General features: G+C 43.4%; 1 long non-coding RNA gene across 5 annotated transcripts in view; it reads right to left on the minus strand.

Moving 5' to 3' along the window:
- Positions 1-4,455: 4,455 nt before the first annotated feature.
- Positions 4,456-27,721, minus strand: part of LOC120370147 — a 48,942-nt gene continuing 25,676 nt past the window's right edge. The window contains exons 4-8 of one of the 5 annotated variants that reach the window (XR_005583651.1): positions 26,101-26,151; positions 23,266-23,317; positions 19,423-19,627; positions 15,125-15,310; positions 4,456-4,911 (exon numbers count right to left, since the gene is read on the minus strand). This is a non-coding gene — a long non-coding RNA (uncharacterized LOC120370147). Of the gene's footprint in view, positions 4,912-10,869; positions 11,082-15,124; positions 15,311-19,422; positions 19,628-23,265; positions 23,318-26,100; positions 26,152-27,721 lie in introns of those variants that run through there. The other 4 variants (XR_005583648.1, XR_005583647.1, XR_005583652.1 and 1 more) reach the window with 4 other exon arrangements.

Below are 27,721 nucleotides of genomic sequence, written 5' to 3' on the forward strand. Positions count from 1 at the left end.
GGAGCCGGGATCCAGCCGCTCAAATGCGGCGGTTGAACCGATTGACTGTAGCAGCCACCGCTCCTTGTCTGCTGACTTGGGGGTCGCGTTTCCCGGCCCCCCCCTCGCCCCGAGGGCTGGAAACAGCTTTTGGTTTTGTTGTTTTAAAGAGCTGCGAGTCTTACAAAATCCCGGGACTCCTGGAGCTGGGGGCTAAAGAAAATCACCCAGTAGCATGAAACTCTTGATAAGAACATGAGCGTTGTTGGTAGCATGACCAGATGTCCTGATTTTATAGGGACAGGCCTGATTTTGGGGGTCTTTGTCTTATATAGGCTCCTATTACCCCACACCCCCATCCCGATTTTTCACATTTGCTGTCTGGTCACCCTAGTTGTTGGCAATGCGGCAGCCTGCCATCAGCTCCTGTCCTCCAGTCCTGCTCCCTTCCTGGCTGGGCTGCTGCTAGTGAGGGAAAGCTGGGGCTAGCCACCTCCTCACTACTCAGAGGGGTAGCCGTGTTAGTCTGGTTCTGTAGAAGCAGCAAAGAATCCTGTGGCACCTTATAGACTAACAGACGTTTTGCAGCATGAGCTTTCGTGGGTGAATACCCACTTCTTCGGATGCAACTTCTTCTTGCTGCTTCTCCTCACTACTGCCTGCCCCACTGTGTTGCAGGGGTGAGGGAGCCAGTGTTGCTACCGTAACACTCATGATTGTATTGTGAGTCTCGCACTATGAGTCTTGCACTGTTTGGTGCTTTTCTTAAAGCCCCAGACTTTGACAGGTGAGAATCTCAGCTTTCAATTGAATTTTTAGCCCTCATGGTTGTAGAGAAAATCTTGAAAAGGTGACCCAAGTGAACTGTAGAGACAGTGAGCCCTTGTCTACACTACAGCGTTTTGTCAACAAAAGTTATGTGGACAATCAAAAAACGCTATAATAACATCACTATTGCATGTTCACACTACGCTCCCCCTATTGGTAAAGCGCGTCCACACTTGGTATTCTAGCATAGACAGAGAGAGAGCAGTGCACTGTGGGTAGCTATCCCACAGTGCTACCCACCACCTTCTGCAGGTAAGACTTGTGGGAAGCCAGAGTGGATCACAGCATGTCATGGAGGTGGACTTAATGTCCCATGGTGCATTGTTTTCCATCCCAGCATTCTGTGGGCTTCCAGCTGTGTTTTGCAGCATTTTTGTCAATGGCCCCTGTGTATTGTGCACCTTCCATCACTGTGTGAAAGGATGGATCCTGCACTGCTCTCTACTTTTGTGGTAACTGTCATTAACACATTGCTGATATATCATGCACATGCATGCAGGATAACACATGCAGTATATCATGAGCTCCCAATCTGAACAGGAATCAGAGTTCTCTGCCCTGCTGTGTGCCATGGAAAAAAACACCAGATTATTTATGGCATTCATGGAGCAGCTGCACACAGTGGACCATCGCTTTTCGGCTTGGGAAACGAGCACTGAATGGAGGGATCTCATTGTTTGCAAGTTTGGGATGACAAGCAGCGGCTGCAGAACTTTTGAATGTGGAAAGCCACCATGGGCAGCTGGTGAACCAGCCATTGGGAAGGATAGCCCCTGGCCTCTCCCCTTCTGCCTGACGCTCTGCTCCTCACCCTCCCCTTCTGCCTGCCCTCCCCTGCAGGGGCCCAGAGCACCCCCATTGTGGCCCCCGGACCCCCAGCCCTGGAGCTCCGGTTAGGTCCCCAGCCCCAGAGCTCTGGGCGGGCACTCAACCCCAGCCCTGGAGTGCCGCCAGCCCCGGAGCTCCGGGTGGCACGATCCCTGTGCCCCAAGTGCCAGGTGGGCAGCGCAGCCCCAGCTCCAGCACCAGCTGCCCCGAGTCCTGGCGTAACACCAGCCCACCCCAGCCCCAGCCAACCTGGGCTACTACAGAAGAGCAGGAAGTATCTGCACTGCGGGAAAGGGACTGGGGTGGAGTGTGGCTGGGGCCACACCAGGCTGTTTGGGGAGGCACAGCCCATGATACCCACTCATGAAAGCCACCTTCCTGGAACTGTGTGTAGAACTTGCCCCAGCCATGATACACAAGGACATCTCTTAGGCCTGGTCTACGCTGGGGGGGGGGGGGGGTTGATCTAAGGTACGCAACTTCAGCTATGCAAATAGCGTAGCTGAAATCGAAGTACCTTAGTTCGAATTACTTACCCGTCCTCACGGTGCGGGATCGACGTCCGCGGCTCCCCCGTCGACTCCGCCACCGCCATTCGCGGTGGTGGAGTTCCGGAGTCGACGGGAGCGCGTTCGGAGTTCGATATATCGCGTCTAGATGAGACGCGATATATCGAACTCCGAGAAATCGATTGCTACCCGCCGATATGGCAGGTAGTAAGACGTACCCTTATAAAGAAGTGTGTGGCAATCGCAGTGTGGAAGTTGGCGACTCCAGACCACTACCGGTCACTTGCTAATCAGTTTGGAGTCAGGAAGTTGACTGTGAGGGCTGCTGTTAGAGGGCTTATTTCTTTACCCGCTTACTTTCCTGGTCCTTTTTGCATGAACAGAGAGCAACAATACCTGAAGTCCGAAGGTGCAAACAATTTGATGTTTATTGGGGTGAACTTTTAGCAAGCATGATTCCCATTTCCTTCCTTAGCGTTCCCCTTTCCAGCTCTGACACCACAGAGTCTTGCCTGTGTCCCTGTTCCCATTCCCTGTTCCTATTCCCCCGCTTAGTGAAACATAATTTCAATTCCCCCACCCCCATTCCCTGTTCCCATTCCCACCTTTAGCGAAACATGATTTTAATTCCCACACCCCCATTCCCTGTTCCTATTCCCCCACCTCTTACTTCCTGATTGACTGCAGACTATATAGTAAAACTTGAGTTCTGGTTAGCTATACCTTAACCAATCATTTTACTGAAATGTAACTAACCAATCCTAACACATTGTAACATGATTATTTAACCAATTATATTCCATCACCTTAATTGGTTTACACTCAAAAAAATTAATTATACAGGAAACAAAAACAATCACAAAACTAAACAGAGATTATACAGATAAACAATAGGAAAGTGGAGACTACAGTAATAACACAATACAGAAATGAGGATTTTACACCCCACCTATTGATAAGTGAGTTCTTGCCAGACAGGATACTATCAAACTATTTAAATATTTTAGGCTCTTCCCTTTCTCTGGAGGTGATAGATTGGATCACCTTTTTAACAGCCCCAGATTGCCTTATTTTAATGTAACTAGTCTGAAATGTGAGGGTGTGACCTTTTGCTTCCCAGTTTATGGCTGCCTCTGCTGCTTAGCCAAAGGCCTTACTTAGCCTAAGAACAGAGCCTTAGATTGTTACAGTAAAAAAAAAAGGCCCAATACAGGCAGGCAGTGATTTTGTTTTGTTTTTTCTATACCTCTATAACTAGCTAAATAATAAACATATACCTACATTCTTAAAGTATAGGCCTTTGCAAACAGGCCTGAATATCTATATCCTAACAGCTGCGTTAATGCAAGCGTGCAGTACCATTCATCACATCCTGCCAAAAAGGACTGTGACTCTTAGCATTGTGTGTGAAATAGCGGATGGCTTTGTGGAAATGGGATTCCCTAACTGTGGTGGGGCAATAGATGGAACGAATATTCCAATTTTGGCCCCAGACCATCTTGCGACGGAGTACATTAATAGAAAGGGGTACTTCTCCATCGTATTGCAGGTGCTTGTTGATCATCATGGGCAATTCACTGACATCAATGCAGAATCGTCTGGGAAGGTGCATGATGCACACATCTTCAGGAACACTGGCCTGTACAGAGAGCTGCAAGCAGAGACTTTCTTTCCAGACCAAGATTACAGCGGAGGACGTTGAAATGCCAATGATAATCATGGAAGACCCAGCATACCCCTTACTCCCATGGCTCATGAAGCCTTACACTGGAAACCTGGACAGCCAAAAGGAGCACTTCAACAATAAGCTGAGTAGGTGCAGAATGAGCGTGGACAGTGCATTTGGTAGATTAAAAGCGTACTGGCAATGCCTTTATGGCAGATTAGATCTAAGTGAGGAAAACATTCCAATGGTCATAATTGCCTGCTGCATGGTGCATGATCTTTGTGAGGCAAAGAGTGAAAAGTTTGCACACGGTGGAATGCTGAGGCAGATCAATGGGCTGCTGATTTTGAGCAGCCTAATACCAGGGCTATTAGAGGGTCACAGTGGGGGGCAATTCGAACCAGGGAGGCTTTGAGGCAACATTTTGAGACTGAGAACCAGTAATGTGTATTTCTAGACAGCAATCTACCATGCTTCATTAATTTGAATTTTGTTTGTTTGCCTAACAATTGTGATGATTCCTCAGTGGGATTTGCAGTAAGCAAATGATTAAATTGCATGTAGTTTAATCTAGTAAAACATAGAAGCTGCAATCACAATTTGTAGGACATAAAATAAAATTTGGTTATCTTTCAGAGAGTTTGTTTTTATTAAACACCAATAAACACACACAAAGGCTTGGTGGAAAGGGAGATAGCAGTGCAGGCCAGTGTAGGCTCTGATAGCTGCCCATAAGTCCAGCTATCATTTTGGAAGCTGTCTGAAGGGGTGGAGTCAACGGGGTATCGAGATGTTCCAGGAATTTGCAATAAATGGGTGGGCGGAGTTTGGGGAGGGCATGGAACACAGTTCTGAATTAGCTGCCGTGGGTGGTGGGGAGGGTGAGCGCACATGTATTCTGACAGTAGCATGGTTAGGGACTTCAGCATCTCTGTTTGCGCCTCCATGACTTTTATCATCCACTCCCGGGCCTTTTGTATGAGCTCCTGATTCTTCTTTCTGTCCCACCTGTCCATTTCTCTCCATTCCCTACATTCTCTTTTTTCTGCCTCAGAGGATTGCATCACTGCCCGGAAGATGTCCTCCTTGCTGTGCTTTGGTCTGTAGAAGCACAAGAAACAATGCACAGAAGCATGATTGTTAGTTCACTTACAGCATTGAAACAGTACAGTAAAAGTAAAATACACCTCTTGTAACATACCAATCAGTTTCTCACTGACCCTTGGCAAGCACACATCTCGGCAAACACCCTAATCATGGTGAGTTTGGCCTGGGTGGATGGGGGGTGTTCAAGCTGGGACAAAGAGTGATGGTGATGATTCAAGGGGCTCGGTGCAGGTGACAAGGGACAATGCTTAGTCTAAACCGAATGAGGTTGTAGCTTGTAAATGATTTGTAAATTACTGATTGTTAGTTTGCATCTGAGATTTAATAGTGAAATAGCTAATCTGAAGTTGTCCCTTTAATTCACAATAGTGTTTTATTGGCTAGTTATAGGACATGGGGTAAATAGGTCACTGATCTGAATCCCTGTTTTAATTACAGTTGTATTGTGAATCCTAAATCATCACTGCTAGACTAATATGTGTCTGTCTATAAAGACAGATGTGTCTGTCTTCATAGACAGAATATCCAATAGTCAATAATACAAACATTTGTTTCTTTTAACTTTACTGTCAGTTTTGCAGAAGTACTTCTGTAATTGAATAAACAGTTAACATGAAGACATTACATACATTATGTTAGCATTTAGCAGTTAGCATTTAAACAAAGATATTTACACAGGTGCACTTGGGAACATTGTGGCCTCCAATACATATTAGACAACTACAGTTTTATTCAATATTCTATGAAACTATGTTTCCTTGAATAAACAGTTTGGCCTTAATAACTATTGTTTCCCAAAGTTCCTTTGAAGTTGCATATACATAAATTGCACCTACAAATCATCTAAGACAATGGTTTTCTCTCCTTTGTAGTCTGATTAATTATTATAGTTATAACTGATTATTTATTAGGCTTCAACATACTGGTCACAGATAACAGTTCTGTTCCAGTTTCTACTTGGAATTTGATTAGAAGATAAAATTTGGTGAAGCACAAATAGAAACTTTAGTTAATACAGACAAAAGTAATTGAAATAATAGAAAAATCAATCTACATAATGATAAGAATAAGATTAGTAAAACGATTTCCTGTATTGTTCATACTTAAATCTTACATTGTGGAGACCATAGCTAATTCATTAAATAGATCTGTATTAGGGTCAAACACTGGCAGCGAAGTAATGAATGACACATGCAAGAAATTAAACACAATATAGTTTTCATTTACACAACATGACACATGGTTGGGATGTGCTGTCACAAATGCCTATTTCCTAATAATATTTAGGGATAATTGATTGCATATGGCAAGATACCTTGATTCTTTTGTTTCTCTTTAAGAGACCATCCTAGATTATACCAATTTAATAACTCTTTATCTTTTTTTCCAATGTAAGTCTATTAAAGTTGTGATAACTATATTTAAGACATACTTCTTTAACCACCACCTTTAACACAATTGTTTTTGTTTACCTTTACCCAGTTGAATACCTATTCAATACAGGCAAGACATAGGCATGGGAGCATTATACGTTGTTAAAGAAGTTTAATTGATTCCATCCAAAAAGGGAACATTGTCCCATAGTTTGGTTATTAAAGTTCCCTATGATGTCGTATATAAACAGTTTTCATATGATGTGACTGTTACCATTGCATCAGGTTGCATCTGTTGATTTTGATTGATGTGAAACTGAATATTAGTTCTAAAAGTTGCATCTTGATTGCTCCTTTCAATGAGGGCTTCTTGTTCTATATACAGAGCATGTAAATTTTTGCCCAACTTCAGGCCCAAAGCAAATGTTCTAGCCAGGCCCTGACTGGTGATCATTCTATTGAGACTGCTGATTAGGAGAAGCAGCCCAACCACAATTTGGAATTCATCTTTTGCTTTTGTAGGACTACTTGACACATGTGGGGACAGATCTTTTTCCAGGTACAACTTTATTTAATTTGCATGGTAAAACTTTTATACATTTTCTTTATTCTACCATCCCAGACAATTATTGGTGGTTTGGGATGTGGAATTGTTGCTGAATGTCTAACAATTATAAACAAACCTAAAAGACCATATGTTTAATATGTGGATTGTTGTGGGAGCCCCTAGAGAGAGAACAACTGTTTAACCAGTGCCTTATCAGTTTCAGAAGTTGTGTTAGTTTTTCCCTTAAAAGTTTTCACCCACTTTGAAAAAGAGATCTACTACTACCATCACATTTGTATGCGTGTGTAGAAGATAGTTATGTTAAAATTCATTTGGAGGGTTTAATTGGTTCCCTGACATTTTTTAAAGGGAACATTCTACACCAAGAGTTTTAACTGCTGAATTGTTTTTATAATATTTTTATTTTTATTTTGTAAGGCTTTTAAATTAGAGACTAAATTTTTCTGACTTTCCTTAATTGAAGAAATTGGATGGGAGTGACAGGCTGGCTCACAAACTTTTGAAAGTCTGTTTACATCGTATCCCCTAGCATTCCCTTTTTGTCGAATACATTCGCTTTTGATTGTTTTGGACATACAAAGCATCATAGCCCTTTCCCGGGGGGGCGGCAAGCTGGGCCGGCGGACCTGCCGCAGTCATGCCTGCGGGAGGTCTACCGGAGCCCCGGGACGACCGGACCTCCCGCAGGCATGACTGCGGACGGTTCGCTGGTCTTGCGGCTCCGGTGGACCTCCCGCAGGCATGACTGTGGCAGCTCAAGCGGAGCCGCCGGACCTACGAACCGTCCGCAGCTGCGGGAGGTCCAGCCGAGCCGCGCGACCAGCGGACCCTCCGCGTCATGCCCGCGGGAGGTCCGCTGCTCCCATGAAGGGGTGCCTCCAACGCGCATGACTGGCATGTCTTGCAATGCTGGCTACCAAAGTGCCATGTGAATGCCTGTTCTCACTTTCAGGTGACATTGTAAATAAGAAGAGGGCAGCATTCTCTCCTGAAAATGTAAGCAAACCTGTCTGTCTGAGTGATTGGCTGAACAAGAAGTAGGACTGAGTGGACTGAGAGAAGAGTGAGGGGGGATTTGATAGCAGCCTTCAACTATCTGAAGGGAGGTTCCAAAGAGGATGGAGCTAGACTCTTCTCAGTGGTGGCAGAACAAGGAGCAATGGTCTCAAGTTGCAGTAGGGGAGGTCTAGGTTGGATATTAGGAAAAACTATTTCATTAGGAGAGTGGTGAAGCACTGGAATGGGTTACCTAGGGAAGTGGTGGAATCTTCATCCTTAACGGTTTTTAAGGCCTGACTTGACAAAGCTCTGGCTGGGATGATTTAGTTGGGGTTGGTCCTGCTTTGAGCAGGGGGTTGGACTAGATGACCTTCTGAGGTCTCTTCCAACACTAATTTTCTATGATTCTATGACTTGTAGGCTCTAAAGTTTTACATTGTTTATTTCTGAGTGCAGATATGTAACAAAAAATCTACATTTGTAAGTTGCACTTTTGTGATAAAGGATTGCACTACAGTGCTTGTATGAGGTGAATTTCTTTTGCTTATGTTTTTACAGTGCAGATTTGGAATCACTGTATAGAGCACTGTATACTTTGTATTCAGTGTTGTAATTTAAATCAATATATTTGAAAAAATTTAAAAAATCCAGAAGTATTTAATACATTTCAGTTGGTATTCTTTAACGTGCACGTCCCTTCTTTCTATCCCACTCACAGTTGCTGTCCTTGGCCAGTGCAGCCCCAGAGTTCAGAGGTTCATCTGCAGAGTTCACCTCCCACCCTGTGTGGAGGTGGGGAATAAGGAGACACCTTACACACTCCACTGCTCGGGCACTTGCTTGTCACCCCAACTGCCAATTGCCACACTGTTGTGGGGCTCTGCTCTGGCCCTCTCCACCAGCCTCCCTGCTGGCCACGCCTCTCCACCAGCCACCCTGCTGGCCACTTGCTGTGCCTCTCCACCAACTGTCCACTTGCCAAGATGTCTTCAGGTTGCCCCCCCACACACTTAGTGATTTCAGCTGTTATAGTGGAGCCTCACTGCTGATACACACTGGGCAGTCTCTTTGAGACACTGTCCCAAAGTAGGTCTAATACATAGACCTAAGTATCAGTGATTTTAGCTCTGTTGTGTGTAACAAGACTCAATTGAATCTAAATTAGCTTTTTTATTATACCATGGAGAGAGAAAGTGTCAAATAGCATATAGGACCCTTAAATGAGGCCCACAGCACCAGATACAAATACTTAATCCCCTCCCCTCCCCCTTAATTTATTGGGTTTTGGAACCCACATTCCCTGCCTAGCGAGTGCCATTCAGTTGAGGGTAAATCTCTCCATTGGGGTATGTCAGGTACAGTTCTGCTGCCCTCGGGTCGCACAACAAGGATAAAAACCCTTTATTACTCCTGCCCCAATAACAAGGAGACTGGGGATCTGACACCAGCCACAAGTGACCATTTGGGCAAGCAATCCCATCATGCTGAGCACATAGGGCGGGTGGGTGTGTCCATGCAAACGAGATCAGCTTCTGAATGCTTTTTCCACAGCTCACCACTAGATGTCAGGGGAGAGCTCATTCAGATCCAGCACCCAGCCGGGGCTTAATCCTGCCCTCCTGCTGGAGCTGGGTGCTTGGTCAGCAGCCGCTGCTTTCTCCATTCTGCCTTCAGAGCTGGGTAGCTGGAGAACAGAAGCTGCTACAGGGGGCTAAGGCAAATTTTGGGGTGACCATAGCCCCCGCAAACCTCTCTCCAGCACTGCACCTGCCACAGGCTCTCTGTTATGTGCTTCATCGATCCTGCTTGTAATGCCACTGTAGCCTGATTAATTATTACAATTATAATTGATTATTTATTGGGGTGCAATGTCCATTTGTCACAGATAGGTTCTTTTTTAGGCAGCTACTTGAAGTTAATTAAGAAGATAAAATTTGGTGAAGCAGACACGGAATCTTTAGTTAACATAGACAAATATAATTGAAACAATAGAAAGATCAGTCTATATAAGAATAAGATTAGTACATCAAAGTGTCCTCCTGCATTTTCATACTTACAATCTTACATTGTGAAGACCATTAGTAACAAAGATGGGAAGGAAAAGTAAGTGCAGCCCATCTGAAGGGAGGGCTGATTCAGTTGACACTGTCTTAGGGAACTGATGAACACAAAAAATAGGGAACTAGACTGGATCCTATATACCCCGTCTTTATTTATTTTTTTGAATACCTAACCATATTTGATCATTTGACCATAACAGATTAATACCCTACCCCTCATCAATATGTGTCATTTCGAGGGTCCACAATCACGCCTCTTAATATTAACAAACCACATCACTCATTTCTTAATAATTCCTGTAGGTTATTGTGGTCCAATTGTCTAATAACCAGAGTGCTGAAGCCCCCTTAAAAACCTCCCTTCTAGCAGAATTCTTTGGTGTGCTGCATTCTTTGTGTTTACTTGTTTGTCCTTCCAAATGAGAGTGCAGAATTTATGACCGGGGTTATTATCTTAAGCCTGCACTTTTCTCAACTAACACATAGCCTTCAGCACAGTGGTTCTCAACCTACTTACCACTGTGGGCTGCATATGCAGCCACGTCAATATCCATACTACCTGTATGGCTCTGAGGATGTCACGTGGGCCGCAGCTGTGTGCTGATTGGGCCGCAAGTGGCTTGTGGGCTGCAGGTTGAGAACCACTGCTTAGCATAACTTGCTAAGCTAGAAGGCCTTGGCTTACACTAATAAAACTGGCAGAGCAGGGGTGGAGTGTGGGCGTGGCCACGGGCAGAAGAGGCGGGCCGGGGAGCTAGCTTCCAGAAGCAGAAGCTTCACCCACTGCCCATGTTTCCCTCCTCTCCAGTGCAGTGGGCTTGGGCTCGGTTACATAGTTGTCCAATGAGAAAGAAGGGGCAGGGCAGGTGGTAGCAGAGGAATATTAGACCTCTTGCTGTTGAGGATCAATAGCACATAGAGGGAAGGCAAGGAGAAGATCACTTTTCCCACTGTCCCCCAAAACCAGTTATTTCTACAAAAATGGCATTTGAAAACAAGAGACATTTCCCCCTCTCAGTGCTTGCTGCTGGCTGCCTCTGTGCTTGGCTTTGCTGGTTTTCCATATGTTGCCTGCTGCTCCAGTCTAACTGTGTGGATGCTTCCACTGCCAAGCCTCCGTGCATTAAGGTGAGACCGGGAAAGCAGAGGGGGACATTTGTGCTGCTGCTCTCCATTTCCAATGCAGTTAAAATATTGGAGAGAGAGAGAGAGAAATTAAAACATGTATTTGTTGGTCAGTCAAGAAGAATTACATAACTGTGTTTTATTTTATCCTGTTGCTGTATCACTCATCATACTTCCAGGGATCATGGAAAGGAGGGATTGTACTCTTAAGTTTTTGCATTTGACTTTTTTGTACAATTCTTTAATGTTATACAGCCCTCAGATGTTACAGTGATGGGTACTGACAACATCTTAAAATAAGTGAAAGTTTACATGTCACCGTATCATTGTACTACAGTAAATTTATGTATTAACATGTATATGTTAATAGATTTAAATGGCTTCCCAGAAGAGCTAACTTAGTGGTCTAAGTATCAGATTTAAAATACCTACTTCCATGGAACCACAAGTTAAAATCCCAGAAGTGTCAATTCAGCTGTTCATGCTTCCAGGGTGGGCAAGATAAGTTTCCTGAAGCTTACTGGCTGAGTATCTTTTGAATGAGAACTTATAAACCAAGGTCCTGTTGTCTTTGCACTTGCTTACTATGATCTGAAGCAGATTTTATTTAAAACAAATATCAGACACCAACAATATTCAACAGCGACAGTCCAGAACACTGTTATTTACAATTGTATTGCTACAGGAGTTTGGAGCAGGATTATAGAATATTGTTGTATTATTTTATTATGCATGGAGTCATTTATTGTTAAGTTGTAATGGGGAAATATCCATTGATATTTACCAATGATTTTGACCCTGAGCAAAATAATGAACATGATAATGAAAAATGTAAGGATATATTTTATCAGCTTTTTAAATTGTTTAGATGTTGGAACTGTATTTTTAAACTATATGTCTTTGACATTTGCGCTGCCTGTTGGATGTTTGCTTATCTACCTCACAATAAAGGCAGTTTGTGCTGCATCCTGGTTTTACATCCTCCTCATATGCACCTGCACAGTGACATCAGCTACTGTCCTGAGGCATTTGTGGGCTCCTTTCCTGCCATTCTTTATGAACCAAATTGCGGTTCCATAAAAATCCAGGGGAATGCTTACCATTGATTTCAGTGGGACCTGGATTTAACCTGAAGCAGATAGAATGGTATAGTTTGTCTTCATAGAGTAACAATGTATGTTAATAAATGTGTGATGTACAGTAATGCAATGTTGTAAAATGTATTAGATAAATGTGAAGACATGCTAATTGAAACAGTGAGCACATGAAAGCGGGACAGTGATCCCAGCCACTGAAGAGGAACTGCCATGAAAATGGAGGTTGGTGGGTCTGGCACATTTCTCAACAGCAGCAAAGCATGGGGAAGGGGGTGAATACATGGATAGCTTTGTTCCCGCTGAAGTTACTTCCTCTATTTGTTAGAGACTCCCTTCTTCTGACACACAGAGATAACATTCTAAAGCACCTCGTAGGACATCTACATGAAAAAAAAATGTCCCTCAAGGAGATGCTAAAGTCATTTTATATAATGCAGTGGTTTCTTTCTAACTGCACCGTATTTTGACATTTGAATTTCTCACTTCATCATAAGCGCTACAATGAGCTGTGGAAAAGAGACTCAGGTAGCATCAAACTGGGATATAAAGTACCTATTGCAGACCTTCATTGCTTCTATCTGCTGGTCTTGCTTTTATCCCATTATGTGCTATGTTGCAGTGAGTATAAGAGGAAAACAGCAACACAATCTACTTAGTCAACTCAATGGGCCAAATTAATCTCTGATATATATGATGTGTCTCATATTTGAGGTACCTTTTGGCATTTCAGGTAACAAATGCACAGTCAGTTAACAGGTAAAACTGTATCCAAAGTAAACCAGGTTGTGACAGACGGTGAGTAGCATTAGGCTTGGTAAGCATCCCCACCTGGGGCAAATTAGGGAGATAATGGGTTAAGGACTGAATAATTAACCAATTAGGACAGCTAAAAGAGAGACAGGAAGAGGAAGAGAGATAGGTTGGAATGAAGGGTTGCAGAAGCCCAGGCTCTCAGGGAAGTGAGAACTTGCCCTGCTCTCGCCCTGTACCTAGGAAGAATGTAACCATCTTGAGCTGTGGGGAACTGTAAATAAAGCATTGGGTGTTGAACTTGCCACAACTTCTGTGTGAGGATTATTTGCAGTAAGCAGACCAAGGTGAAGGAACCCTGCCCTGTAACACAGGGATGTTTTCTTTTCATGATCCTGGGACTAGCATGTCTTGAAGCTCTCAGAAAGCTTTTGGCATGGAGCAGATAGCTAACTTCTTAATACAAAGGTTTCCTAACAAATCATCTCTGACATTTCCTTGTATCGTTTCCAAGAGGGCTTCATGCTCTTCCACATTGTGAAATGTTGTTGCTTCCTAGCCCTAGCCACGAAGAAATGTACTGCCACTTAGAACTGACTGAACAGTGTTTGACAAATACACCATTCAACAAGTTATCACCATTTTCAACAAGTACTTTAGTCAATGAATATTTTGCTGTATGTAACAAGCTGTTAGAATACTATTAATTGAATGAAGTATTTGATGAAACAGTTATGTTCACACACTAATTCATTCAGGGTGAAATTAACCCTTTGCAGAGGACTGGCACAGAGCCTACGCCCCAATTATGCCTCATCAGCATCAGTAACAAACAAGGGAACTGACTTTCCATCAATTACTGTGATATGCTTTAAACTCTCACAAACCAGCACTCATCCACCGCATATGGCTGCCAGACCATCGTCTAGTTCAGCCATTCTCAGCCCCGAGCCCCCTGGCCCTGTGGATAAGCTTCAAGCCCCCGGCCCTGCTGCCCTGCAGGGCAGAAGCCCCGAGCTCCCTCCTTTCCCACAGCTAAAGACCTAAGCACCTGCCCCTCTTCCCCGCTGGGCCTTGGAGTTTTTATAGCATGTTTGGGGGGGCTCAGAAAGAAAAAGGTTGAGAACCTCTGCTCTAGTTCACCCCCCCCCACACACACACACACTTTTTTGAAGAGACATCAACATCTTTCTTCTTATCTTCCATTTACAGACCAGAGACTCAACTCTCCCCATGCCCACCCACCTACTATGGTCAAGAGACCATAAGTATCATGTGTTATTTTCCATATTCTCCTCAGTCTAGGAACATTTCCCATTCAATATTCAACTGAATCAGAAAACCAAATCTACCCCATGCTACATGGAGTTTAAATCCCTTTTTCCCTTCTCTATTCACTCGTCTAGTGTGACTCAGAGACCATCCTCCGCCACCCCGCACCTTCCTGGTTCAGACTAGATGTCTTCCTTCACCCACTGCACTCTAAATGTAGTGGCCCACATTCCCTCGTAGCGACTGGATCCCTTGGCAGTGCTTTTGTGTTGCAAAAGGGCAAGAAAGAAGATTATCTTTCCAGTTCTCCAGGCAAGGGAGTTCTCCAAAGGGAAAGTAGAGTCAATGAGAGATGTGCTGAGGTTGCAGTGCACTCCAACAGCCCCAGACTGCAGACAATCCCATTGGGGGGCCATGAAGCTTTGAAAAGCCTCTAGGCTACTTTAATCTTCACCAGGATTGACATGAGACTAACCCCAAAATCAGGGAGTCACAACCAACTCCTTTGTACTCACATCGCCTTGCTGCACCCAATGGAAACATGGTGCAGCAGAGAATCTAGCCCATAGGTTGCAGACCTCAGAGTGTCCAATGCTTCAAAGAAAGCTATTATGTTATTTACCTCAGAGAAGCCTGGAAGCCAACGGGTCTGCATAGTGTGTTACATTTTTAATTTGTAACTAGTGATTTCAAAATGTCTTGTTGATGGATAGATAGAGAGTGGCTCTGGCGTGGGCAAAGTTACTTTTTTTTTAATATTGTACATAATTTATATGTGTACATTCATTTAAAAGTTTGTATTGTATGAATTGTGAGTATCTTTGAATATTTATCTACCTTTCCTTAATTGTTCATTTCCACACTTTTCAATATTTGGAGATTTTCTTAACTGTAACGTTCCTTGGTGTACATATATAGTAGCAAGTCAAGTTAAAATTATCAAAGAAGTTTTGCCTGTCTTACTTGTTTTTTCAGTGTTCCATGTTTTCTTGTTCCTGATGTAGAGGAGCTGTGTGAAGTCACTAGCTCACCCATCCTATCCTTTGCTGAATTAAAAGTTCTTTTCTTCAAATACTGCCTGTGCCTGAGTTTCCAAAGAAATTTCATTTGGTGAAAAGTTTCCAAGGATGGTAATGAGCCTTTTTCAAACTAGAAGGACATGAAGAAGAATTAAATATAAGACAAATTTCTCCAATCAGGGTAATTTGTAATTTTCTGTAATTCCAAAAGAGCACGATAACTTTTATTCAAACTTTACAGAAGAATTCATCTTAACTTGCAAATTATCACCTTATTGTCAGAATAAACCTGTCAATTTTTCAGGCCACCATAGTTATAGAAAAGCTGTAAATAGGTGGATTACACTGGAACTTGGTTGCAAATTTAAGATGGATGAAAATATTTTCTTTTCATAACATACGTAGAACATTAATAGAGTATGATCAATACTCTTTACTCTTATGCTTTATTAGCTGATACTGTTATGGAGAAGACATTCCAGTTAGATACTAACTTATTTATTTTATTTTTCAGAAACACAAAAATGATATGAAAGACTGCTGCTGTTTCCTTACCTGTAAGTGTATTTTGCTCCAAATAGATAGATAGATACTGGAAGCATTAACCTTATTTTAATTGCTGTTTTATGGTGGAAGTTCTTTAACTTTCATTACAGTTTGCTGATTTTTTTTCAATGAAGTATGTTTGGCCTTTTAAAAAACATATTGGTAAATGTACCCCTGTACTTCAATAATCACTCTTCATGCTGCTCAGGGGCGGCTCTAGGATTTGCGCCGCCCCAAGCAGGGCGGCACGCCACAGGGCGCTCTGGCGGTCGCCGGTCCCGTGGATCCGGTGGACCTCCTGCAGACATGTCTGCAGAGGGTCCACTGGTCCCGTGGCTCTGGTGGACCTCCCGCAGGCACGCCTGCGGATGCTCCACCGAAGCCACGGGATCGGCAGACCCTCCACAGGCATGCCTGCGGGAGGTCCACCGGAGCCGCCTGCCGCCCTCCCGCGGGACGCTGCCCCAAGCATGCGCTTGGCGCGCTGGGGTCTGGAGCCGGCCCTGATGCTGCTATGTGGGATATCAAAGGCTATACAGGGATATAGCAAAAACTTCTGAGCTTGAAAACCTATTGGGCATTATTCTGTGGTCAATTTGTAACTTAAATGAGAATGACCTAACCCGCTGTTTACCAGGCAATATTTGTTCTCCGATTTGTTTTCTTGCTGAAACTAAATTAAAACACTATTTGCAAGTAAAAATGTTGGACACAATTTTTCAAATTAACTCCTGACTGTAGGTGGCTAACATTAGTCACTTTTAAAGGAGCTTGATTTTTAGACAGTGCTAAGCCACCCACTCTGTGAAAATTCAAGCCCTTTTCCATTGTCTCATGTTGAGAACCTAAAATAACGGGACATCCAAAACTTACTAGTCACTTTGGAATACTCTGCCCATCAATGTTATCTGCAGAACATTCTAAATTATTATTTAATACAATCAGTATAGGCACACTTTTTTCTTAACTAGTACAAGTCTTCACTTATGACTGTAATCTCTCTTTTAGGTGAGAAAATGTGTAAGCCGGTGCCTACAGTCATCCAGTTTACATACAAACATTGTAGCACTTCAGTTAATGCATCCAAATGCAGTGATCATTGCAGAAAAAAAGAAAAGTAAGTTACTAGGCTGTATTTAAATAAAATCCAAACTGATTTGTTATTGGAAACGTCTTTGTATGAGATTTTCAATTGTATAAGAACAAATTATTTGATTTTTTGAATGATACTATAAAAGACCGAGTGCCCTATTTTCCTCCTGTGCTTCCACAACTGAAGAAGAGACAAACTCACTGTAAGTTACTTCATGGAAAAGATGAGGGAAAATTGGTTTCAGTGTGCATCATGGTCGCCTCTGTGCCCAGTCCTGCAGAAGCTGTCATCTGAGTACAGTATGGTGCTGAGTGAAGCCAGGAGTGAAAGAAGTTGGAATCTAAGAACAGCCGCTTTTCTGAAGACTAGTGGTTTCCCGCTGGAAATCCAACTGGGAGGTGTTAATGCTTAGTAAACAGCACTAGGTAGCAGCAGAGGATGAAAGTGTAGAGACAATGGGCCTTTGCTGGTGTCCCACAATCTGTGTGGCTCCTGAGACAGCTGCTGGATTAGAAAGAGGAACATTGAAGTGGGAAAGGCTCCTTATAGTGGAATGAGGAGAAGGAAATGCCAAGAGTATCCTTCCCTTCACAAGACCAGGGCCGGCTCTGAGTATCCTTCCCTTCACAAGACTCTGAGTATCCTTCCTTTCACAAGACCAGGGCCAGCTCCAGCTTTTTTGCTACCCCAAGTGGCGAAGCAAAAAACAAAAACAAAAAACCAAAGCCGCAATCGGCGGGACTTTGGAGGCAGCTCTAACGCGCTGCTTCATTCTTCAGTGGCAATTTGGCGGTGGAGGGAGTGAGGGACCCGCCACCATATTGCCACTGAAGACCCGGACGTGTCGCCCCTTTCCATTGGCCATCCCAAGCACCTGCTTCCTGCGCTGGTGCCTGGAGCCGGCCCTGCACAAGACATTCTTGCACAGGGAAGCGTGCGACTGTGAGGCAGAAGCTTTGGCCCAGATCCTCAAAGGTATTTAGCTGCCTATCTCCCTTTGAAATCTATGGGAGTTAGGCACCTGAATACTTCTGAAGATCTGGGCCTTTGTTCCTCACTAGTTCCATTATCTCTGTTATTTTTGATTCAGGTGTAAATCTTCACTAGAAGCTATAAATAAAACCTCTCTGTACCTATCGCAGCAACTTTCAAAACAAAATACAGAACAGTATCTAAAGGAGTTTGAACACACTAGAGCAAGAGGTCTTATAACCAAGGAGAATTTGTCTTTTGGTTTTGTTTTTCCTACCAATGCATCAGAGGATGAATTATTACAATAGTTGGATTTCAGGTCTGACAAAATAGAATCTTAGGACTGGAAGGACCTTGAGAGGTCGTCTACTTCAGTCCCCTGCACTCATGGCAGGACTAAGTATTATCTAGACCACCCCTGACAGGTGTTTGTCTAACCTGATCTTAAAAACCTCCATTGATGGAAATTCTACCACCTCCCTGGGCAATTTATTCCAATGCTTAACCACCCTGACAGGAAGTTTTTCCTAATGTCCAACCTAAACCACCCTTGCTACAATTTAAGTCAATTGCTTCTTGTCCTGTCCTCAGAGGTTAACGAGAACAATTTTTCTCCATCCTCCTTGTAACATCCTTTTAGAGAACAAGTACCTCATTGTGTTCATTGTATAATAAAGACAATATTTAATAGAGCTTTTTGTTTACAAGTAAATCGCTTCAGAAAGAAAATGAATACAATATGTATATGAGATCATGCCAAATTGATTTCCAAATGACAGCCTCTCACAAGTTTGAGAGATTTCATCCAAAATTATCACGTTTATTACAGTTGCACCTCAGGGCCAACCCTGCATTGTGCTAGGTGCTGTACCAGCATAAGTAAGAGACAGCTCCTGGCCTGAAGAGCTTACAGTCTAAAGAGACAAGAGAGACAAAGCATAGGGGAAATGAAAATAGCATACAAGCAAGTGAACAGTGTCATGGCAGCAAGCCCTATGTTAGCTCTGTGACTATTTTGGTTTGGTTTTGTTATTTAAATCCTTTCAGTGAGGTTGTTAGGAAGGGATTAGCTAAAAAAAGGTAATAAAAAAAATAGGTAATAATTGGAGATATACCAATCTCCTAGAACTGGAAGGGACCTTGAAAGGTCATTGAGTCCAGTCCCCTGCCTTCACTAGCAGGACCAATTTTTGCCCTAGATCCCTAAGTGGCCCCCTTCAAGGATTGAACTCACAATCCTGGGTTTAGCAGGCCAATGCTCAAACCACTGAGCTATCCCTCCCTGAGGGAAGCTAAGGAAGGGAGGCAAGTGAAAGGGTTGCAGCCATTTGGCACAGGGGATGGAATGTTCAGAGTGAACACTGTAGAAAGTAGGCTGATATCATCAGTGTCTAACAAACAAATAAAAGGAAGTTCTTCTTCACACAGCGCACAGTCAACCTGTGGAACTCCTTGCCTGAGGAGGTTGTGAAGGCTAGGACTATAACAGCATTTAAGAGAGAACTGGATAAATTCATGGAGGTTAGGTCCATTAATGGCTATTAGCCAGGATGGGTAAGGAATGGTGTCACTAGCCTCTGTTTGTCAGAGGGTGGTGATGGACGGCAGGAGAGAGATCACTTGATCATTACCTGTTAGGTTCACTCCCTCTGGGGCACCTGGCATTGGCCACTGTCGGTAGACAGGATACTGGTCTGATTGGACCTTTGCTGTTCTTAAGTTCTTATGTCTATCAGTCTTTGCTTGAACTGCTCTCTGCAGCTGCCTGCTGGCTTCAGTCTCTGGCTAGCTCCTCCCTGCAGTTTCTTTCCCACATCACATGCAGGAGAGGGAATGCTGCATGGAAAATTTAAGATATAGAATAATTTGGATAAATGTGCACAATGTTAATACTGAATGGAAAACCAAACTCCTAACTTTTAATCAGTATTAAATCATATTAATAAAATGCATATTAATCAGTTCTGCTGTTTCTTTTATGGAGAATCATTCTTCCTGATCTATAAGCAAGTAAGCAGTTAATTTAGACAAGAGCAATTGAAAATTGTGAAATGGTTTGATTGATGAAGGTAGAAGAGTCTTACAAATAGATTCTATTGTTTTGAGTGAGCAGTTTTGAGCAAACAGGTGTCTTACGAATAACACCAAATCTGCCAGACCAATCTGCTTGCAAAATACTCTTCTTTATCTGCTTAGAGATGTCAGGCTCTCAGGGGATGTTATGAAAAACAATTTTACGTTAAATCTTGGCACTCAGAAGTTATATTTAACATTTCAAAACAATACAATTTACCAACAACTTTTTTCTTCCTTTTAGCTTTGATTACAAAGAACGCCAGTGTTGCTGCTGCCAGGAAGATAAAACTGAGGCTCAATCTGGTACTCTTATTTGCAACAAGGAAACTATTGACTTCAAGTACAAAAATGTTCTCTCTTGTGCATGCAAAGATTGTGCAAAACCATAAGATACTACTATTAGTAGAAAATCAACAGTCTTTTATTCTGTGATTTTGATCCTTTCTAATTATATAAAGCTGATTTCAATAATGATCAAACAAATAAACAAAAATAAACATAGGGCCCAGTTTGTTCCAGTATATGCAGGATGCACAGCACACACCCCTAGGAGCAGCCCACATGGACAGCTCCCAAGTGAGTTATTCTGTGGAGCATATCCACTCCCATTCTATACTGCCTACATAGATACACATATGCAACATGCCCTCAGCTTGTACCAGGATGCCTAGATCCAGGGGGCTGGAACAATTTGTATAGAGGGGGTGCTGTGAGCCATTGAACCAAACTGTAAACCCTGTATATAATGGAAACCACTTCAAGCCAGGGGGTGCGGCTGCACCCCCAGCACTCCTAGCTCCAGCACCTATTCCTAGATCAGCATGGGGTGTATCAGGGCTGAGAGCTGGAGTAACAGCTATTGTGTATCAATTGCAAAGAACTGTTAGTTCTAGGGGCCAGCTAGTGAGTGACACATGCCAGTCATTCTGGTTTTTTGCTGAGCTGCATGTTTGTGTATAGCAGTGTTCCTTCAGCTTGCACCCTGTGTTTGGCAGGGTTCTTTATGGTATAAAGGCCACCCGCTCCACCTGTGCCCATGCCGAACTGCCAGCACTGATGGTTGGCACAGAGGATGCTAGCAGGCATTATTCAACACTCCTGTCTATGCTAATGACTGATTGGGGGAAGCAAAATTTACATGGAGGGGTGCACGGGAAATTAACCACTCCTACCATCTGCTACCATCACACAAGCACCCCAGGCCCCTCCCAGAGCTGCTCTATACAGGGAACTTCTGTGCAGTGACTGAGGTCTTGATCCTACAGGTGGTTAAGAGTTGCAGGATTGGGCCATGAATGAGGAATTGTCAAGGTTCCTTCACCACTCTGAACTTTAGGGTACAGATGTGGGGACCTGCATGAACACCTCTAAGCTTAACTACCAGCTTAGATCTGGTCTCGCTGCCACCATCCAGATTTCTGAGTTATCTGGAAAACTCTCAAATACTAGCTCCCTTTTCTGGATAGTCTTGAGAGACTTCTTCACCAAGTTCCTGGTGATCTCCGATCCAACCCCTTGGATCTTAACACAAGGAGAATGTAACCATCCCCCCTCTTTTCCCCCACCAATTCCTGGTGAGTCCAGATCCAATCCCCTTGGATCTTAAAACAAGGAAAAATCAATCAGGTTCTTAAAAAGAAAGCCTTTAATTCAAGAAAGAAAGGTAAAAATCATCTCTGTAAAATCAGGATGGAAAATAACTTTACAGGGTAATCAGATTCATAGAGCCCAGAGGAACCCCCTCTAGCCTTAGGTTCAAAGTTACAGCAAACAGAGGTAAAATCCTCTCAGCAAAAAGGAACATTTACAAGTTGAGAAAACAAAAATAAAACTAACATGCCTTGCCTGGCTTTTACTTACAAGTTTGAAATATGAGAGACTTGTTCAGAAAGATTTGGAGAGCATGGATTGATGTCTGGTCCCTCTTAGTCCCAAGAGCGAACAACCCCCAAAACAAAGAGCACAAACAAAAACCTTCCACCAAAACCTTCCTTCCATCAGTATCTTGTCCCCTTATTGGTCCTTTGGGTCAGGTGTCAGCCAGGTTTCCTGAGCTTCTTAACCCTTTACAGGTAAAAGGATTTTGGTGTCTCTGGCCATGAGGGATTTTATAGTATTGTACACAGGAGGGCTGTTCTCTTCCCTTTATAGTTCTGACAGGAATATTGTGTTTTTCTCAACATAGACAACAGAAACACACCCATTCCTGTTTTTCACCATGGTACTGCACGGGGCCCTTAGGCTATGTCTCCTCGGCAAGGGGGGTGTGTGTGTGTGATTGGGACATATGTACACTTACCTGAGCTAGCTGTGGTCTAGTGAGTGCACTAGTACCAATAGCAGCGAAGCCTCAGCTGCACAGGCCTCAGTGCAGACTAACTGCCTGAGTAAGTACGCAGCATCCCAGGTGGGCTTCTACAGCTCGTGCTGAAGTCTTTGCTGTAGCGGTTTCACTACTATTGGTACTCACATTAACTAGTGCAAAGCCAGCTCGGGTATGTCTACATGTGCTGAACTCACATTCTGACTGCAGTGTAGACGTACCCCAAGTCATGATTTCATTTCAAAATAGATGAAAATCACACATTTCTCTCTCATCATTAGCTCGTTACTAATCACATCTGTCAAATAAACATCTCTTTGAATTTAAAATATGTGATGCTTAGTTCATTGTGAACTGGTGTTTGATTTTATTGTTAATTATTTCATAGCAGCTAAGTGTGTGCTACATGCTTCCCTGAAGACAAAGAAATACACAGGCCCAGCCTCAAAGAGTGACAGACTAAATGTTAGATGTGATAGAATGACTGAGGGTTATGAACAGAAGGGAGCAGACAGGGAATACAGTACTGTGATTGCATGTTGCTCAGAGTAGGAATGTGCACATCATGGTGATTATGTTAAATCTTTTGTTAGTACTTTACATGTAGGTAACTCTTCTGCCAGATGTTCTCAGCAGCAAAAAGGGCCAGGATCAAATATCTAGAGCAGAGATCAGCAACCTTTGGCACGCGTCCTGTCAGGGAAATCCGCTGGTGTGCCGGGATGGTTTGTTTACATGCAGCATCCGCGATTCAACTGATCACAGCTCCCACTGGCCACGGTTCACCGTTCCAGGCCAAAGGGAGCTGTGGGAAGCGGTGCAAGCTGAGGGATTTGCTGGACACCACTTCCTGCAGCTCCCAGTGGCCTGGAATGGTTAACCGCGGTCAATGGGAGCTACAATTGGCCGAACCTGCGGATGCTGCAGGTAAATAAACCGTCCCGGCCCACCAGTGGATTTCGCTGATGGGCCGTGTACCAAAGGTTACCTATACCTGATCTAGAGGGTTCTTTGTAAAATTAACAAACACCACTGGCTTGAGATGCCACCCAGAAACCTGAGGAAAACTACATACCTTCCCTGGGCACACTTAGCAGGCAATGCTTACCCTCTTGCAAGCACTCAATCTGTGTATAAAACAAAAACAACTTCGTTAATGGGAGAAAGGAACTCAGCATTAATTTGGGAAAACACAACAATGCTAAATTAACTATGTGTTTATACAAATAGTAAGAAAAACACCCACTCCTACAGTAACTTGGGCAGTAGTCCCTAGCCTCTGTTTCCCCCCTGCTGGTGTGAACATCTGATAGACAAATTTCTCTTTGACACCTCATGTCCTGCCCCTTTCCCCTCTGGGGCACCCCACTTGGGGTTTGGTATTAGTGAAGTCCCAGAGCCTAGGAGTGCACTCGAACAGGTCCAGCTCCAGGCCTGAGGTGGCAGTGCTGTCTGGCTTCTTGAACAGATGCCTTGCTGCCACCTCTGCATCATCTCTCATTGTACCACCTCTAACCATGATGCCATCTCTGTGCTATGTCTCTTGCCTTGCCACCATCTCTGCCTGCAATGCCATCTCCTGGCCATCTTCTCTATCTGCCTCTGTGTCATTTCTCACCACTCTCACCTCTCATTACAATGGCAGATGTGGGTCTTCAGGCTCCTAGGCCAGTGATAGTGATTATAGCTCTCGTGGTGCTAGATCTAGGTCCCTCCAACAGTTCACTCAGCTCTGCCATTATATTGCATGAAGAGTCTTGAGCAGAGTCTTGCCACCAGGGATTTACTCTTCCATATCAGGTAAAAGCCCCCTTCCCCTCCCTGTCTGCCCAATAGTCCCAGTTCCATTACCCAGAGGTGTATAGCTCTTTGCTCAAGGCATATTATGTACAGTTCTATTGTTTTTGTCACACAATAAGGATGACAACATTTCATTACCCAAACATCCCATACTTAATTGTATTTTAATCAAAATGGTCACACTGTACGGGGAGACTTTGGCAAACCAGTAAAGTGCTTGAAACCACTATGGCCTATTGTTAAAGGCGGCCTAGTCAGCAAGCTGCAAATTGGCCATTCAGCAATCTCAGCTTGACCAAGACAGGAGAAGAGGGAGTTTTGGCTGCCACAGAAAGGTCAGCTTGACCCCACGTCCTTCCTGATAAGAATTGTGTTGAAGTTGCTGATACATTTTAGAAGAGCAGGATGTGCCCCAGGAATGTCTATTGGGGTCTCAAGGCTGTAGGCTCTGGAAAAACCCACACCTGGTTAAACAATAATCAGAAGGAACTTCTTGCTTGATCATTGAAATGGTTACTTAACAAGGTTTCTTTAAGGGACATGTCATTCTATTATAATGTATAAATAAGGGGGGAAAGCTTGAGATAATGGGACTTGTTTGGGGGACTCTTCAGGACTGGTCTCTCCCTCTGGATGCATCTTGTGTTCCCCAGGGGCAGACGGGCTGCCGCTGTGTCTCTCGAAAGCCACACTCAGCTTTGTTAATTATCAAAAGTTGGGGTTTTTACTAATCTTGTTGAGGACGTGTGTAAATGCTTGAGACTAAGTAAAGGTTTAGCTTTAAGTGAAAGCACTCTCGTGTTGTCCTGTTTGTGCCAGCCATCTATTGGTCGGACGGCCATGTCTTCCCTGATTTATTTCCTGACACCTCCTCGCACAGAGTAAACGTTACCAAGAGCTTTGGGTTGCAAGAACTCCCAGTAACAATACTAGAAGAGCTGGTAATGAACATGCAAATGAGGTCTGCTCACCAAGAGATGGGAACTGAGAGCTCCTTCCCTACAGCTACCAAGCTGCCACAGGCTTACATGTAGAAAAACTAGAGCTGGTCAGGATGTGTGTTGCATTAGGAAAACAGATATTTTTGTTTTATTATGTTTTCATTGAAACTTTTGTGAATTTTTTCAGTTTTTCATTAAAAACACAAACCTCCAAAATTTTCCAGTTTTTGACAACTAGACTATTGATACTTTAGTGAAACCCCCCCAAATTAGGACAAAACCAAAAATGTTCATGGGAACATCTCCATGTGATCCCACAGGAATTTTTAATCAAAAATATTTTCAATGTAAATTTTTCATCCAGTTCTAATAAAAATGGAAGGACCTTAAAGGAAGGGGCCAGAATTTCAAAAGAGCTCAGGGCCAGATTTTCAAGGGCTGAGCATCCTGGGCCAGACTTTCAAACATGTTCAGAAACCAGCAGCTCTCACTGTGGTGTGCTCAGCTCTGTCGAAAATCTGGTCCCTTGTTTTGGTGTTTCCTTAGGAACTGAGCTGGGTGAAACCTCAGGGATGTAAGATGGCGTGGAAGTTTTGTCTGGGTAAGGACTTCAGGATTTGATCCAGGAGTTCTGCAATGAGAATTGTTGAAAACGTCCCATTTGCATTACCTTTAATGGGAGGTACAGGGTCTCAGCACATAACAATATCCAGTCCATATTTTTTAAAGTTCTTTGGACCCCACAGAATGAAGAGTGCAATATAGATGTAAAATATTGCTACAGTCTAAATTAAACCCAGCAGTCATCCCTCCATACACACCCCTTCCTCCACATCATAGTCTGGTTAGTTTTTATGAAGGAAACTTATATTGATTTGTTAGCAACTTTGTGTTTTACTTATCAGGCTGTATCAAGGATGGCCCTTAGGCATAACAACTGCAGACTAACACGGCTGCTACTCTGAAACCTGTCATCGAGCCTGTGATGACTTGACAAGTCACAGACCAGCTCCATATCCCCGCAAGCCACCAGTGGAAATCATGACTCACCCTAAATACAGATCCCTTGCCAGTGCTGGAACCAGAGATTCTTAGTCCCTGTCTACCTCCAGTAGTTTGAGGCCCTACTCTTGCTTGGGATCCAATATAACTCAAAAGGATGGACCTACCTGTAACTTATACATAAATCTTCTACTATATTCCTTTTGCACATAATTTTTCTGCAACAAAAATGTTTTTCTTACAAAGTATATTAATAAAAGATCAAGCATTATTTTACAATATAGTATTATCCTAAGAATAATATTCTCTTGCGATATTTGACCCTTATCTACACTGATACCTTGTTTAATCATGAAAAATAGAATGTACATCTTGTAGTAAAAATGATTTATTGCTTAATCCTTTGTGTTTATTTGTCAGTATTTATGCCCACTAAATGTAAAACACTTCTACAATCATTCATACCCCCAGTAGGTGAATACACACTAACTAGGGGATGAAGTCAGCCTGAGAAGAGGATGTGGTGCTCCAACAAGTAATTTACAAGTGTTCCTGAGGAGAAACATTTCTAAAAATATAGATGTGTGAATTATTTCTGTGAGGGCAATCCTGGTGACAGAAGAACAGTCACAACGCTAAAGCCTTAATTTAGGAATTTAAGAACTTTCTGTTCAGCATAAGAATTAAATGATAGAAAGCTGATCATCTGGTTATACAATAACACTCATCTATAGAACTTTCTATCCCAGGATCTCAAGGTGGCTCAGCATTTTTGAAAATCAGAATCAAAGTGTTTCAAATTCAAGGAGAGTAACCAACGCCCGGGTGAAGTGTCAAACAATCATCAACAGCCATTGTCCAGCAAGCGAGCGACAATTTGATGACTCACCTGCATGAGGCCATACCAGGGGAATTGCTGAACCTTGCCAGGGACTCAGTAATGCCCCCACACATGCCTGGACTTGTGCTCCCCAAGCACATGGGACTGAGGGTATAAAACAGAACACAGCAGACCCATGACTGGCCTTTTTTCTTCCGCCACCTATGCTGCAAGCAACCAAGACACTCAGAAGAAAACTGAAGACTCCAACAGAGGAGGCTGGCCCAGGTTTAAGGGACAAACCTGTATATTAAGGACTGCAATATCCAGTGAAGTAAGAAAAACTGCGTAATCTAGATATGCCCAGTCTAATAGGGTTGAGAGTTTAGACTTCGTGCTTATATTTTATTTTATTTTGGTAACTAACTCTGACTTTTTGCCTTTCACTTAATATCACTTAAAATCTATCTTTAATAGTCAATACATTTGTTTTACTGTTTATCTTTACCCGTGAGTTTATATGAAGTGTGTGGCAAAGCTGCTCAGGTTTGCAAAGGCTGGTTTATATCCACTTTCCATTGATGAAGTGGTGAACCAATGAATAAATTTGCACGTGCAAAGATGAGCAGTGCAAGACGGTATATTCCTGAGGTACAGTGCTGGGAGCTGGGGGGATCTGGCGGGTGCCTTTCCCTGTGAGATTCAGGAGTGGCTCTGGAAGCATTCATGCCATCTAGCTGTGTGTGGGTCTCCACATGTTGTTGTGCTGAGTGATCACATTGCCTAGAGGGGTTTGCTGCTTGTCACTAGCAAGGCATTATGAGAGACAGCCCAGGCTGGAGAGAGTTTGGGGGCCCAGCAGTCCCACAGTCCCAGGCTGCACCCCAGGGATCCCGTCACAGGAGACCCCCCAAATCAGTAGCCACTTTTGAAAATGTGGCTGTGACTTGTCCAGGGCCAAGCTATAC

The sequence above is a fragment of the Mauremys reevesii genome, linkage group 1 (genome assembly GCF_016161935.1).
Source record: "Mauremys reevesii isolate NIE-2019 linkage group 1, ASM1616193v1, whole genome shotgun sequence".
Classification (NCBI taxonomy): Eukaryota; Metazoa; Chordata; order Testudines; family Geoemydidae; genus Mauremys; species Mauremys reevesii.